Source organism: Tamandua tetradactyla, chromosome 1, assembly GCF_023851605.1.
Source record: "Tamandua tetradactyla isolate mTamTet1 chromosome 1, mTamTet1.pri, whole genome shotgun sequence".
NCBI lineage: Eukaryota > Metazoa > Chordata > Mammalia > Pilosa > Myrmecophagidae > Tamandua > Tamandua tetradactyla.
This window is the reverse complement of record NC_135327.1, coordinates 60,771,898-60,784,127: the sequence shown is the minus strand read 5'-3', so window position 1 is coordinate 60,784,127 and position 12,230 is coordinate 60,771,898. Positions and strand designations below refer to the sequence as shown.

Genomic DNA, 12,230 nt, shown 5'->3' with positions numbered 1-12,230 from the left:
CTTCATTAATCTATGTAACTTTTGAAGTGATCAAGTAACATGTTTATTGAAGTATAATTTACAGATAAGTAAAATGTTCAGCTACATGAGTTTTGACAAATGCGTATTCCCATGTAACCATCACCACAATGAATTATAGAACCCTTTCATTAATCACCCTGCAGGGGCAACCAGCACAAGACCCCATATCTTAGAGTTTGTGTTGTTCTAGAACTTCATATAAATGGAATTGTGCCATGTGTTCTTTTTCATGATGGCTTCTTTCACTTAACATTATTTTGTAAATCCATGTTCTTAAGCTTTTGCTTCATCCTGCCTTCCTCCCTGGTACATTTTTGCAGCTTCAATTTCTCTATTTTTCTCCTGATTCTAACTACAAGATCCTTGAAGAACTTTTTGAAGAATCAACCATATTCCTTCCCATTTTAATGGTGTATAATTTTTTCCCTGCTGCTTTTTCTCTTCAGAAAATAAAACAGCAAGTATGGTTAACAATATAGAAGACTACAGTAAAATTCTAGATCATGTAGCCTGAAGATGAAAGAAATTTTAAAATATGTACATTAAACATATTTGTGAATTGTACAGAAAATCCTGTTTGCTGGATAAGTACACCATTCCTTTCTATAAAAACCATCAATTCGGCTGATGTTAGGTTTGAGAAAAGTAAATCAAGCTTTCTGGCAGACATATTTCTTCCCTTATTAAAAGCATCAGTATCAGTTTATTTTTCTATAGAAATTTTTAGGTTTTGAATGTTTTCTCTCTTCATGTATTTGCTCAGGCTCTCTCACTCCAATTTTCTCTCTTGCTCCAGGAAGTGAATAATTATAATCTGTTGTGATGTCAGGTATCATCCTTTCAGGCCTTTTCTGGCCCCTGAAGACACACTGGAGACTGGAAGTGGCCCCGACCAGCAGGCAGTTCGCATCTCTCAGCACTTCTGGGGCATGGGGGTGAGGATGTGGTGAAGTCTCTTCTCCATGTCAATCCCTCCACATGTTCCAAAGCCTATAGTCATAGAGAGGCGTCTGTCAAGACGGGAGCATGTGCATAGCCTCCAATGTGGTCCCCTATCCTATGCAGGCCCAACTGGCGGGCGGTTACAGTGTGCTTGATGGGGCAGGAGCAACATCGGCGTGGCTGACCTGGAGCACCACGGCACTGAAAGGGACCTGACATGGTGTCAGACCATGGAAAGGATATCCTGATCTTGAATTTGGGGGCTGCAGCTGGCCAAGGAACCCCAGTACTGCCAAGTCAAGAAGAACTCTGTCATGTAATTCTCTGTTTCATGGAGTTTTTCTAAATGCAAACCCTGATTCAACACACATCAGTTTGTATCCAGTAAACACAACTGGACTCTCTTCTTCTTCATTAGCAAATTCAAAGTTTTCTGCTTCTGGAAGCTGGAAACTCTATTTCTGACTTTGCACTTGCTTTCTGTGTACAAGTGTCAATGTCATCCACATAGCTGGGGATGAGGCTGGGCATGTGTCTGCTCTGGGCAGAACTGAACTGAATGACATGGCTGGGAGACAGCAATTAAATGAGATCAATGAGGAGTGAAAGCCCATTGTCTGTCACCTATCCACGATGTTGATGATTAGAGGAGATTCTTTTAAGAGCTGAACACATATTTTATGTTATCAATATAATTTTCAGAGTTTTCTTTACAAGCAGGTTTCCTAAAATATACCATGTTCTGTGGTGTTCTCTGGTGGGTGAAAGGGTCCCAGAATTGGTTCTGTAACATTAAGTGGAAAAATGCAACCAGTAGGGTAAATTCTGTCTGCCCAAGGTCACAGTCCATATAGTCAACACAGGAAATGCTGTCTAACAACAGGCTGAACAGATATCTGTAAGATGTTGACTTCCCAAGGTCCTGAACCCCACACACCAGAATGACAAGACAGCCATCCACTTCTTCACAAGAAGCACTGCCGAACTCTTCCACTGCAGAAATAACACTCACATAAATGAATGCCATTTTTTCTTCTACTTCTCCCAATGCCGACAGACCTCATGAATAAATAGCAGTAATTGGGGGGGGGGCTGGATTCTCTTGTAAGAAAATAGGAGATAAACTTGGATGGCTGAGTATGTAGGTGAGGTTTTAGCATCACCATAGAATACAGAGGAGAAAAATGCTTCATCAACTGACATCCATCACCCCAGTTAACAAGCTTGAAGCAAAGCTCGGGCTTCCCTTTGCACCTTCTGGCTTTTCTCAGGCATCAAGTAATGAGACAGTGGGTGTAGGTGGAGGAAACTTTGCAGGCAGCTGGCCTGGCTAAGAGTAAAACTAAGCACCTGTGCACGGCCACCCGGGCAGTCACACCACACAGCCCACCAAAACCCGAGAGTGCTGGAGCGGCAGCAGGACTGGTGGAGCGACGATGCATCATGGAGGGAACTCCGAGGCCGGGACTGGGCGGGGATTGGCGGTCTTGGGTCCTCCGGCAGAGGTCACGTGTTGCAAACCCGCCGCCCGCCACACCATCACAGTGCACCCTCCCCAGCGGCTGAGGACAAGTTGAGGCCGTGCCTTGCAGGCAGCTTCGCCAGCAGCCTCCCTGCATCCCTCCATGGTGCGGAGAGCTGCCCTGGGGGCCTAACTTCCCAGCCCTCCCAGCTTGTCCTGTGGCGGGCTGAGCCCTCTGGAGGGTGTTGCTGGCCCTTGCAGCAAGAAGCCGTTGGCACACACTGGAATGGAGGCTGAGGCAATGTGGCCAGGTGGCCAGGCATGTCCACACAGTAAGATTTCAGTTTGAGTCCAGTGGTTGATGCTGTGTAGGCTTCACATGTTTAGAGAGTGGGAGCCATGGGCTGGAGCAGTCCTGGTGGGCTTCCTGGAGGAGGTGAGATGGTGAAGGATAAGATGTAAAGCAGAGGAGAGGAAAAGGGAAGGTACACAACTGGAGCCAACTTCAGGCATCATGCAGACCAAACAATGAGCGAAGGCTGAATTTTCAGTTTCTGGTCATAAAGCAAAAAAGCTAGAGTGCCCCTCCTCCCCACACCTGGGGGTCTGAGGCCATGTCCATTCCCCGGAGCCACAACCAGAGGGACCGGCCATCTGTGGACAGGGTGAGCCTGTGGCCAACACAGCTTCAGTCCCACCCGGCTTCTCTGTGAGACGGCACGGCCAGCACGGTGAGAGGTGGACAGCCCACAGCTGGGCAGGGCATGGTTGTGCTGGCTGCGAGCCACACGCCCTGGAAAAGCGGGCTCTTTGTCTCTGTCCACTCCTGGGAGTGTGAAGCCATTAGAAATAGGAAGTCTTTGATGAAGTTCTTTCAGTTAACGGTGGCCCACCTGAATCAGGATGGGTCTTAATCCTACTACTGGGGCATTATAGGGAGGGCCACAGAGAGAGAAGCCACGGAGCAGCAGGAAGTCACAGGAGAAAGCAGATGCTGCTATGTGCATCGCCATGTGACAGGAGAGCCAAGGAGCCCTGAAGACTGGTTGCCTGGGAGGAAGCCCGCCTTCCCAACTCTGAAACCCCCGCCTCTAGGTCCTGCTCAGCTGATCTGCTTGTGCTTCTGTTCTAGAAGCCAGAAAACTAATAAGAGTGGTGAAGGGTGCAAGAGTGGCTGCAAATTGAAACTGTTATCCCTCTATCTGAAATATTTAGATAATTTGTTTCTCTTTTCAAAGCCCTGGCAGTCCATTAATTTTCAGTTACAATGATGTCATCATTTGTGTGATTTCCTCCCTGGGGTTTTGAGGCTCCTCTCTGAACAAACCAGGGCTGTGTTGATGCATTCTGAGCAAATGTTCCGGCAGTGCTGGAGGACTCTGCACGCCAGCTGGGTCACTGCAGTCAGCAGGGCCTCCTGGGGCTGCCAGCCAAGAGCTGCCTTTGCTGGACTCAGTTTCCCATCTGTGAAGAGGCAGTGGCCTGCCTACCCCCACACGGAACCCCAGCCTTTGCAGAGGCCAGCCTTTGCTACATGAGGACAATCACATTTAAACAGCGCAACCACTAGCTAGCATCCTATTACGCCACGCCCCCCCCACCCCCCCACCCCCAAGGCACAGACCAGGCCCTGAGCATGAGTTTGGCCAAGGTCAAATTGCAGGAAGTGGTGGAGCCAAGGTTTGTACCACACGGCCCCGCCCCACCCCTATGTGGTCTGCAGGCTCCTTCCCTGTGAGGAAGGAGGGGGCTGCAGGGAGCCTGGCTTCCCCAACCTACCTCGACAAGGTGGGAAGGCTGCGGTTGGGAGTGGGAGGTGGGGCAGAGGGACTTGGGGTGGGTGGCTGCAGCTCAGGCCGTACCAGGCGGCCCTGACCCCAGAAACCCTGTTTCTGGCCGGGCCTGCCAGCGGGAGCCCGGCTTAACTCAAGGGGAATTCGGTGAGGGCCAAGACTGTAGTTCTGACTCCCCAGCAGCTTGGCACCTGGAATCCCTGGGTGCACTGTGAGGAAAGGGGGGGATATGGGAGTGCAGGGGTACCCACTTCGCCTTGCCTCAGGCACTGCCAGGGACCCGCCATCTGCAGGTGAGGGGACCCCTCCCGGGCACGCTCATCACACCTTCCGTCACCAGGACTGTGATTAGAAGCACACACGTGACCCAAGCTGGTGCAGTCAGTGAAACTCAGGCTTTCGGCTGGGATGTGGCACAAAGTCACTCTTTTTCCTAGTGGATATGAATGAGGATGAGGATGTTTCCACTTTCAGAGCTGCTGGCTGCATCTTGGGACCTTCGAGTAAAGATTGAATGACAGAGCAAAGATGCAGAGAGAAACCTGCTTCTTGAGAGATTTGTGAGCTGCTGCATTGAACCTTGCCTGAAAGCCATTTACCTCTGGGCTTTTCATTGCACAAACCAATAAATTCCCTTTGTTGTTTAAGTCACTTAGGTTGTGTTGTCCATCTTTAGTAACTAGAGTTGACAGACTCCCAACTAAGACAGGCCAAGAGAGGCCCCAGAGGGGTTAAGCATGGGGCATAGGGCCAGGGGTCTGACCGGCCAGGCCTGTGACCTGAGAAGCTGTACCAACCTCAGCACATTCTCAGCATTGCTCCCAGCCGGAGTGACTGCATGTAATCCAGCACAGCTGCAGTTCCGTGGTGGGGCGAAACAACTGCTTGGAATTTTCAAGGAACAGTTGGGTTTCTCTGGCAATGCACAGCCTCTTGAGTCAGGAGGGCCATGTGTTCTAATATTCCTTCTACTTCCTTCTGCCCTGCGCCCAGTTCTCCCGAGCATCACTGAGGCATGAGCGAGGGGGTAGGTGGGGCCAGGTCCAGTTGGCCTGGAATCCCACCTCCCTGAGGCCCTAGGCCAGCCATGTGGCAGCCTCAGGCTGGGCGAACCCTAGAGAACCCAGCTCTACCCCCAGACGCAGGGCGAAGCCACTTCAGCAAAGGGGTTAATGGGAGACAAAAACGGGCTGAGAATACACACAGACGTTGCCGGGGGACTCATGGCAGCCACTGCCCACATCATTGGCATCCCTGCCATTGAGGAAAGGAAAACCAAAGCAGTGTCAGCCCCCATGTGCTTATCCCCTGGCCAGGGTGAACAGATCGAGAAGCTCCAGGGACAAGACTCACGTCCCAGGGGTGCCAGGGCATTTGGTAGAGAGGTTTTTGGGGACAATTTTGCAGAATCTACCAACAGTTCCACTTCTCCAGGTCTGTGATGTGGAACGCTCACCTGGATGCAGAGAGCAGCGTGCAGACGGCCAGCGCAGCCCTGACTGCTAAGTGACATGACGAAAACAAGGCGCCCCCCTGGAACCCCAACATCCCAACAGGGCCAGGTAGGAAATGTAACTGAAGAGAGCAGCAAAGGTGAAAAGACTGATGTGAAAGTGATGCCACAGACGCCACGAGGGGGGTGGGGCACGTGGGAGAGGATGGGGACGCGCGGGCACCAGGCAGAGGCTGGGACGCATGGGCACTGCACACATTCCTGCGGAGAAAGCACCCTGGGCAGATCCTCTCCAAACTGCCCCCAGGTCATCTCTGCAGGCTGTGCTGGGACCAGGGCCTCTCTCCCAGAGGGGGCCCATCCCTTGAGGAGCCCATCCAAGGCTGGGGTCAGGAGGGTCCCTCCCACTGCCAAGGCCCCACCCGGGCAGGCCTGTTGAGTCGCGGGGATTTCCGGGGCTGCCTCTGGGTGAGGTACGGCTGGGTAAAGGGACAGGGAGTGGGTGAGGGCACGTGCCGGGCACTCTAGGAACTCTGGAGGTGGGGGCAGCACCCAGAGGGAGGGGTGGATTCCGAGGCGGAGGTGCTGAGGAGGGGGTCAGCGGGCGGGGCAGGATGAAGCTGGGCCGGAGCCCAGAGCCCAGGACATCGCGATGCCGGCTTCAGACGAGTGGGCAGTGGCCGTGACTCACCATGCTGGGTGGGGACCGAGAAGAAAGGAGGGACTGGGAAGGAAAATGTCGCACGAACACAGGCGCGGGGCCAGAGTGTCTACGTCAGCTGCTCCGTGCCAGTGCCCTTTGCCCTCCAGGTTACTGTGCAAGACACCGCTTGGCTCTGAGCCTCAGTTTCCCGCTTCCTGGGCTTGACGTGAGAATGGAAGGAGGCCATGGGAGTACTGGCCCAGAGCAGGGGCTACAAGATGCCAGTGCCCCCGGCCCACGAGTGGCTCTTCTTGGCTGTGGCCTGGGGGCCGGACCTGACTCCCAGGTGGCAGTGAGGGAGGGGGTGGGCAAGCAGGGAGATGGCTCAGGGGCATCTGCTCTTTGCCACACTGCCCATCCTCACCTTTGCCCTCACACGGAGGTGCCACTCCAGGCCATTGGCACCCCAGGAGGGCTCGGCTTCTCCAGGACCATAGGAAACCCCAAATCGAAGTCTGAGGTGTTGGTGGGAGGTGGTCAGGACTGGAGAGCAAGCAGGCCATGGTCTCCCTTCCCGGCCGCACCATCATGCTCCATAGGCACCAGGTGACTTCTCCTGGTGGGTCTGGGGTCTTCTTGACTCCCCTTTTCTCGTGGCCCTGGGCAGCGGGGGTGGGGGAAGGCTGGCCTCTGTCCTGCTGCAGTTGCTGCCATGTCCGGAGCCAGGGCAGTAGGCCCTTGTCCCACTGGAGTCCTTTGCTGGAGTTCTGGGGCTACTTCGTCTGTAGCTCCAGACACTCCTGGCACTGGATCTGAGCAGAGCGGCGGTGTGGACAAGCAGGAGCGGTGCGGGCGGATGTGAGTTCTCCCGGGCGCCGAGCACCTGCTGCTGTGGGCACCCTGGGCTTGCACATCCCGGACAACGGGGAGGCCCCACCTGCTCTGCCACGCTTTGCAGTTTGAAAAACCCAGGGACAGCCAAGTCTGGTGGAAGGTGTAGCGGGAGAGGGACGTCCTTCCCACTCTCCCTCCTCCTGCAATATGGATTCCCCCAGACTCTCTCCTTGTCTTAAAATAAGGGGTGTCACCTCCCCCGGCTCCCAGGAGGATGCAGCAGGTGAAGCCCAGCGGGCCGAACTCTGCATGCAGGGGCCGTGTCCACACCCAGTGTGGCCACCACTGACCCACGTTGTCATGATGTTGTGGTGACATCCACAGGGGCCTGCACAGGGAAAGACAAGGGGATGCAAAGGAGCCCCTGACTAGGGACGGGCTAGGGGTCAGGGCCATGCCCAGGCTGGGCTCTCAGCTGGTGGTGGTGAGATAAGCTGCACCCTGGGGTCTGAGCCACCTGCTCCTTCCCTGCATGGGCCCCGGGTCCCTGCTTTGGGCACAGAGGGGCTGAGCCCCTCCACAGGCAGACGACATGGAGAGGGCAGGGCCCATAGGGCCAGCCAGTCCCGAGGCTGTGGCATGGACTCCGGGATTGCCAAGCATGGAAAATGAGACCATAGGCTTTGCTTCCTGGCTTCTGCTGAGCGCCAGGAGAACTGTCCGGGACACAGCTGGTGGCACCCTCCAGCTATGCTGCATGAAACCGGAGAGGAAGTAGCTATGACTCCCTCACCATGGTGCCCCGGACTGGGCGCTGCTGGGAAACGGGTGGCAGGGACCAGAAATGGCATTTCAGGCTGAGGATCCATTTGCAAGCCTGGGATGGGGTGGGAGAGGGTAAGTGGGAGGGAGTGGACGAGTGTGCATGCCACTGGTGTTGGGGAAAGGGGAGTTAGTCTGGATGTGAGGTCACTGATGCTGGAGGGAGGCGGGGCCCAGAGTCCCAGGTCCAGAGAGTGAGCCCGAGCTCAGTGTAGGCACAGGCACAGGCACAGGCACGTTGCCCTGGGAACGGAGTGCGAGGGGCAGCTCCCTCTGGGGAGATCCAGGAGAGGGAGAGCCCAAGGAAATTCCCACGAAAACAAATTCCTGCCGGCAGCAAACTTCGTGGGAGCTCCCTGAAGTTCAGGGCTCCAGACTGACGTCTGCACTGGACATGCGTCATGGCTGGTGGTGGGGTAGGCAGCCTGTCCCCTAAGGACAGCGGAGGGGCCTGGAGACCCGAGGCCCCTGCTGGGCGCCTTCTCCAGGCCAGAAAGAGGCCTCCTGGCACTGTTCCACCGCCTAGACGCAGGCGAGGTCCATCCTCCTTCCACGGGAACACAGCCTCCAGCCGCTTCATCCGGGCCAAGAGGGTGGGAGGGCCAGGCTGTCCCCCTGGACAGCTGGGCTGGCCTTGATGTTTCCAGGAGTATTTGTTGATGGTTAGAACTTGTCTCCCAATCTCATCGGGAAAGACCTGCCCTGAGCTGACCCTGCCCAAGCCGTGCCTAGAGCCCAGGACACTTTCCTGCTGTTTCTGCTGTGGGGCCAGGCAGAGGGGGAAGGTAGGGCGGGGGGGGGGGGGGGGTAGATACAGGGAGGAGAGGGGTGGTGGAGGGTGAAGGAGGTGGGTGCTTCACACTCCAGAACTGCCACCAGCCTCTCTGGGGTGACTGCAGAAGAAACAGAAAGAGAAAGAACGGTGGGCTCAGGGGGCTACACCGCTGTGGTGGGTTATATGGCATGGTGGGCTATGACGGGGGGGGGGGGTTGGGGGGGTGCAGAAGCCTCACGGACGGTGCGGCTCTGGGCAGGAGGGTGTGGGAGCAGCTCCAAGGGAGGTGGAAGGGCCTCCCAGTCGCCCGGAACTCTGGGGCGGGCAGTGCCCTCAAGGGCTGCCACCCGGGAAGGGAACTCCACTGGCTCGAATGTGTTTGCCAAAGGAGTCTTGGCCTTCTGGGGTGGCGAAACAGCATGCCACCTGCTGGGAGGCTCAACCCCACAGAAATGCATCGGCCCCAGTTCTAGGGTGCGGTCACGGCCAGGGGGTGCCTGGCAGGTTCTTAGGAGGCTCTTGGGAGGAGGTGGCCCAGCCTCTCCTGACTCTGGTGGCAGCGGCAGTCCTTGGGGTCCCTTGGTTATAGCCATCTCACCCCTATCTCAGTCCGCCCCTGTACAGCCACGCTGTCTGGGTCTGCGTCTTTCCCCTTTTCCTCATCTTTTGAGGACACTTGTCATTGGACTTGGGACCCACCTAAGCCCAGGGGGTTCTGATCTCAAGAGCCTTAATACTATCTAAGGACACTGTTTCTAAACAAATCACCCCAGTCCTGGGCATGAATGCCTCTTTTTGGGGTGGCCATTCACCCACTACAGATGGGCAGGGGGTGGGAGCTGTAGGCAGGGGCCCTCAGGGGAGGGGCCAGCAGCTCTGTGATGGCCCACCCCCCCACCTCCTCCTTCCCTGTGGGGCTCCCCCAGGCCCCCGTTGGGGGTCACACTGACCTAGCAGGGAAGCTGGAGACCCTACATCCTGGACCGGGGTGGGGGTGGGGGGCTGGGGGGCTGGAAGACACACACACTGGGGCAGGAGAACCAAGGATGCAAATCCACCCCCAGGCCATGAGAGCCCCCCTCCTGCTGCCCAGGCACTCAGAAGTTGTGGGACACACAAAAGCACAAGATCAAAAATTCATACTGGTGTGTGGTAAGAGGGAAGGCCCCAGCTCCCTCTGGCCCCGAGGACCACAGTGCTGCAAGCCAGGCCCTCTAAGGGACCCCTTCGGAAAGCCATTCTCACCCACTTCCCTCCCAGGTGAGGGAGCACCCACTGCTCAGAGAGGCCCTGCTGAGATTGCCAGGGCTGGGACAGGGGGAGGGTGTTGATTGATTTGAAATTAAATTATCACGTTATACACATAACATCAATTCTTTCCACAGAAGATTCTTTGTGACCGCGTTTTTGAGCAGTCCTTCACCTACCATGCAATCGCCCACCTAAAGTGTGCAAGGCAGTGGGTCCAGAGTAGTTACAGATACCTGCCGCCACCTCTGCAGTCAGCTCTCGAATGTTTTCCTCACTCAGCCAGCCAGACCCCTTTAGCCACACCCCAATTCGCCCACAACCACTAATCCACTTTCTGCATCTATAGTTCCCTTCCACACCTAATTTTCTTATTGAGATATGATTCACATACCATAATATCCACCCTTTTAAAGTGTACAACTCAATAGATTTTTTAGTATTTCTTCAGGGATGTGCAACCATCACCACTGTCTGAATCCAGAATATTTCATTACCCCAAAAAGAAACTCCTCCATACCCTCATCAGCCCTCTCTATTTCCCCCAGCCCCAGCCCCAGCCCCTGGCCACCACAAACTCACTTTCCATCTCCTTGGATTTGTCTCTTCTGGACAATTCATAGAAACACTTTCATACTATATGTGACCTTTTGTCTCTGGCTTCTCTCACTTAGAAAAATGTTTTCAAGACTTACCCATATTGTAACCCGTATCAGAGCCTCATTCCTTTTCATGACTGCATAGTATTCCACTGCACAGAAGGACTTCCCTGTATTTATCCACTTACCTGTTGACGGGCATTTGGGTTGCTTCAGCCTTTTGGCTTTTGTGAATAATGCCGCTATGAGAGTTGGGTACAAGTTTTTGTGTGGCCACATATTTTCGTTTCTCTTGGGTGTACACCTATTGAAACAGGAAGCCAGGAGAAGAAGCTAGCAGATGACGCCATGCTCGCCATATGCCCTTCCGGATGAGAGAGGAACCCTGACCTTGTTCACCATGTGCCTTTCCAGATGAGAGTGAAACCCCTGACTGTGTTGGCCATGTGCCTTCTCACTTGAGAAAGAAACCCTGAACTTCATCGGCCTTCTTGAACCAAGGTATCTTTCCCTGGATGCCTTAGATTGGATATTTCTATAGACTTGTTTTAATTGGGACATTTTCTCAGCCTTAGAACTGTAAACTACCAACTTATTAAATTCCCCTTTTTAAAAAGCCATTCCGTTTCTGGTATATTGCATTCTGGCAGCTAGCAAACTAGAACACACAGTAACTCAGTGTTTTGCAATCTGAGGACTCCAGATTGGTTTCCAAAGCTGCTGCCTACTTTCCATCCCCACCAGCAATGGCTACATCTACCACCAGCCTCGCCAATCTTGGTACTGCTCGTCTTTTTCAATGTGCCCATGTGAGTGGGGGTGAGGGGGGTTTGATTTGCATTTCTCTGATGACCAGCGATGCCGAGACCCTTCTTGGGGCTTGGTGGGAATGACAGCTATTTCCTCAGCCCTCTCTTGCAGAATGTGCGTTGTTCCCAGGCTTCTGTCCCCACTGCACATGCACCGCAGCCCACCAGCCTTCCTAGAGTGAGGCTGAGGAGCAGATGTGTGCATATGGTGAACTGCAGCCTGGAGTGCTGCCCTGCCCTCCGACACCAACTCTGTCCCACAGTGCACACCAAGTTTCCTCTTTGTAAAATTGCGGTCACACAGTGTGGCTGTCCAGGGGACTTGAAGTGTCTGAGATGCTTTCGGTTGTCACGACTGGGGGAGCTACTGGCTTCTAGTGGGCAGAGGTCCAGGGAGCTGCTGAGCCAGAACGCCCCCCCCCCAACACACACAGTCACGTAGCCCACATGTCTGCAGGGCCGGTCCGAGGGACCTGTCCCACACCTGCCCTTCTCCCTTCATGATTTTTCCTGGACATCTTCTAGAAATCCTGCCACTGTTATGCTGCTCACTCTAGTCTCAAGATCAAGACTTTCAAAAGACCTGGAGGGTTCACAAAGCACTTGACACATAAAGCTGCTCCCTGCTCCCCCGCCAAGACCTGGAACCTTCTGCGAGTCCTCCTGTGCTAGCAGCGGGGTGGCGGGCAGGCACCGGCCCTCACTCTCAGGAGGGTCTTCTTGGTCTCAGCCCCGCCTGCCAAGGCAATTCTTGGTGGTCTATAGTCTCTCCTGGAATGCCCACCCCCTTTAAATGGCCTGAGGCGTCTGCTAACCTCAGCTGTCCTGG

The 12,230-nt window shown here is 54.6% G+C and overlaps 1 long non-coding RNA gene and 1 pseudogene across 1 annotated transcript; one reads left to right on the top strand and one right to left on the bottom strand.

Moving 5' to 3' along the window:
* Nucleotides 1–719: 719 nt before the first annotated feature.
* On the bottom strand, nt 720–3,047 carry LOC143680698 (polynucleotide 5'-hydroxyl-kinase NOL9 pseudogene; annotated as a pseudogene).
* A 1,052-nt stretch (nt 3,048–4,099) lies between these two features.
* On the top strand, nt 4,100–11,205 carry LOC143684572 (uncharacterized). Its single transcript, XR_013176077.1, has 3 exons — nt 4,100–4,213; nt 5,653–5,780; nt 10,909–11,205. It is a non-coding gene; the product is annotated as an uncharacterized LOC143684572 (long non-coding RNA).
* Nucleotides 11,206–12,230: the final 1,025 nt, after the last annotated feature.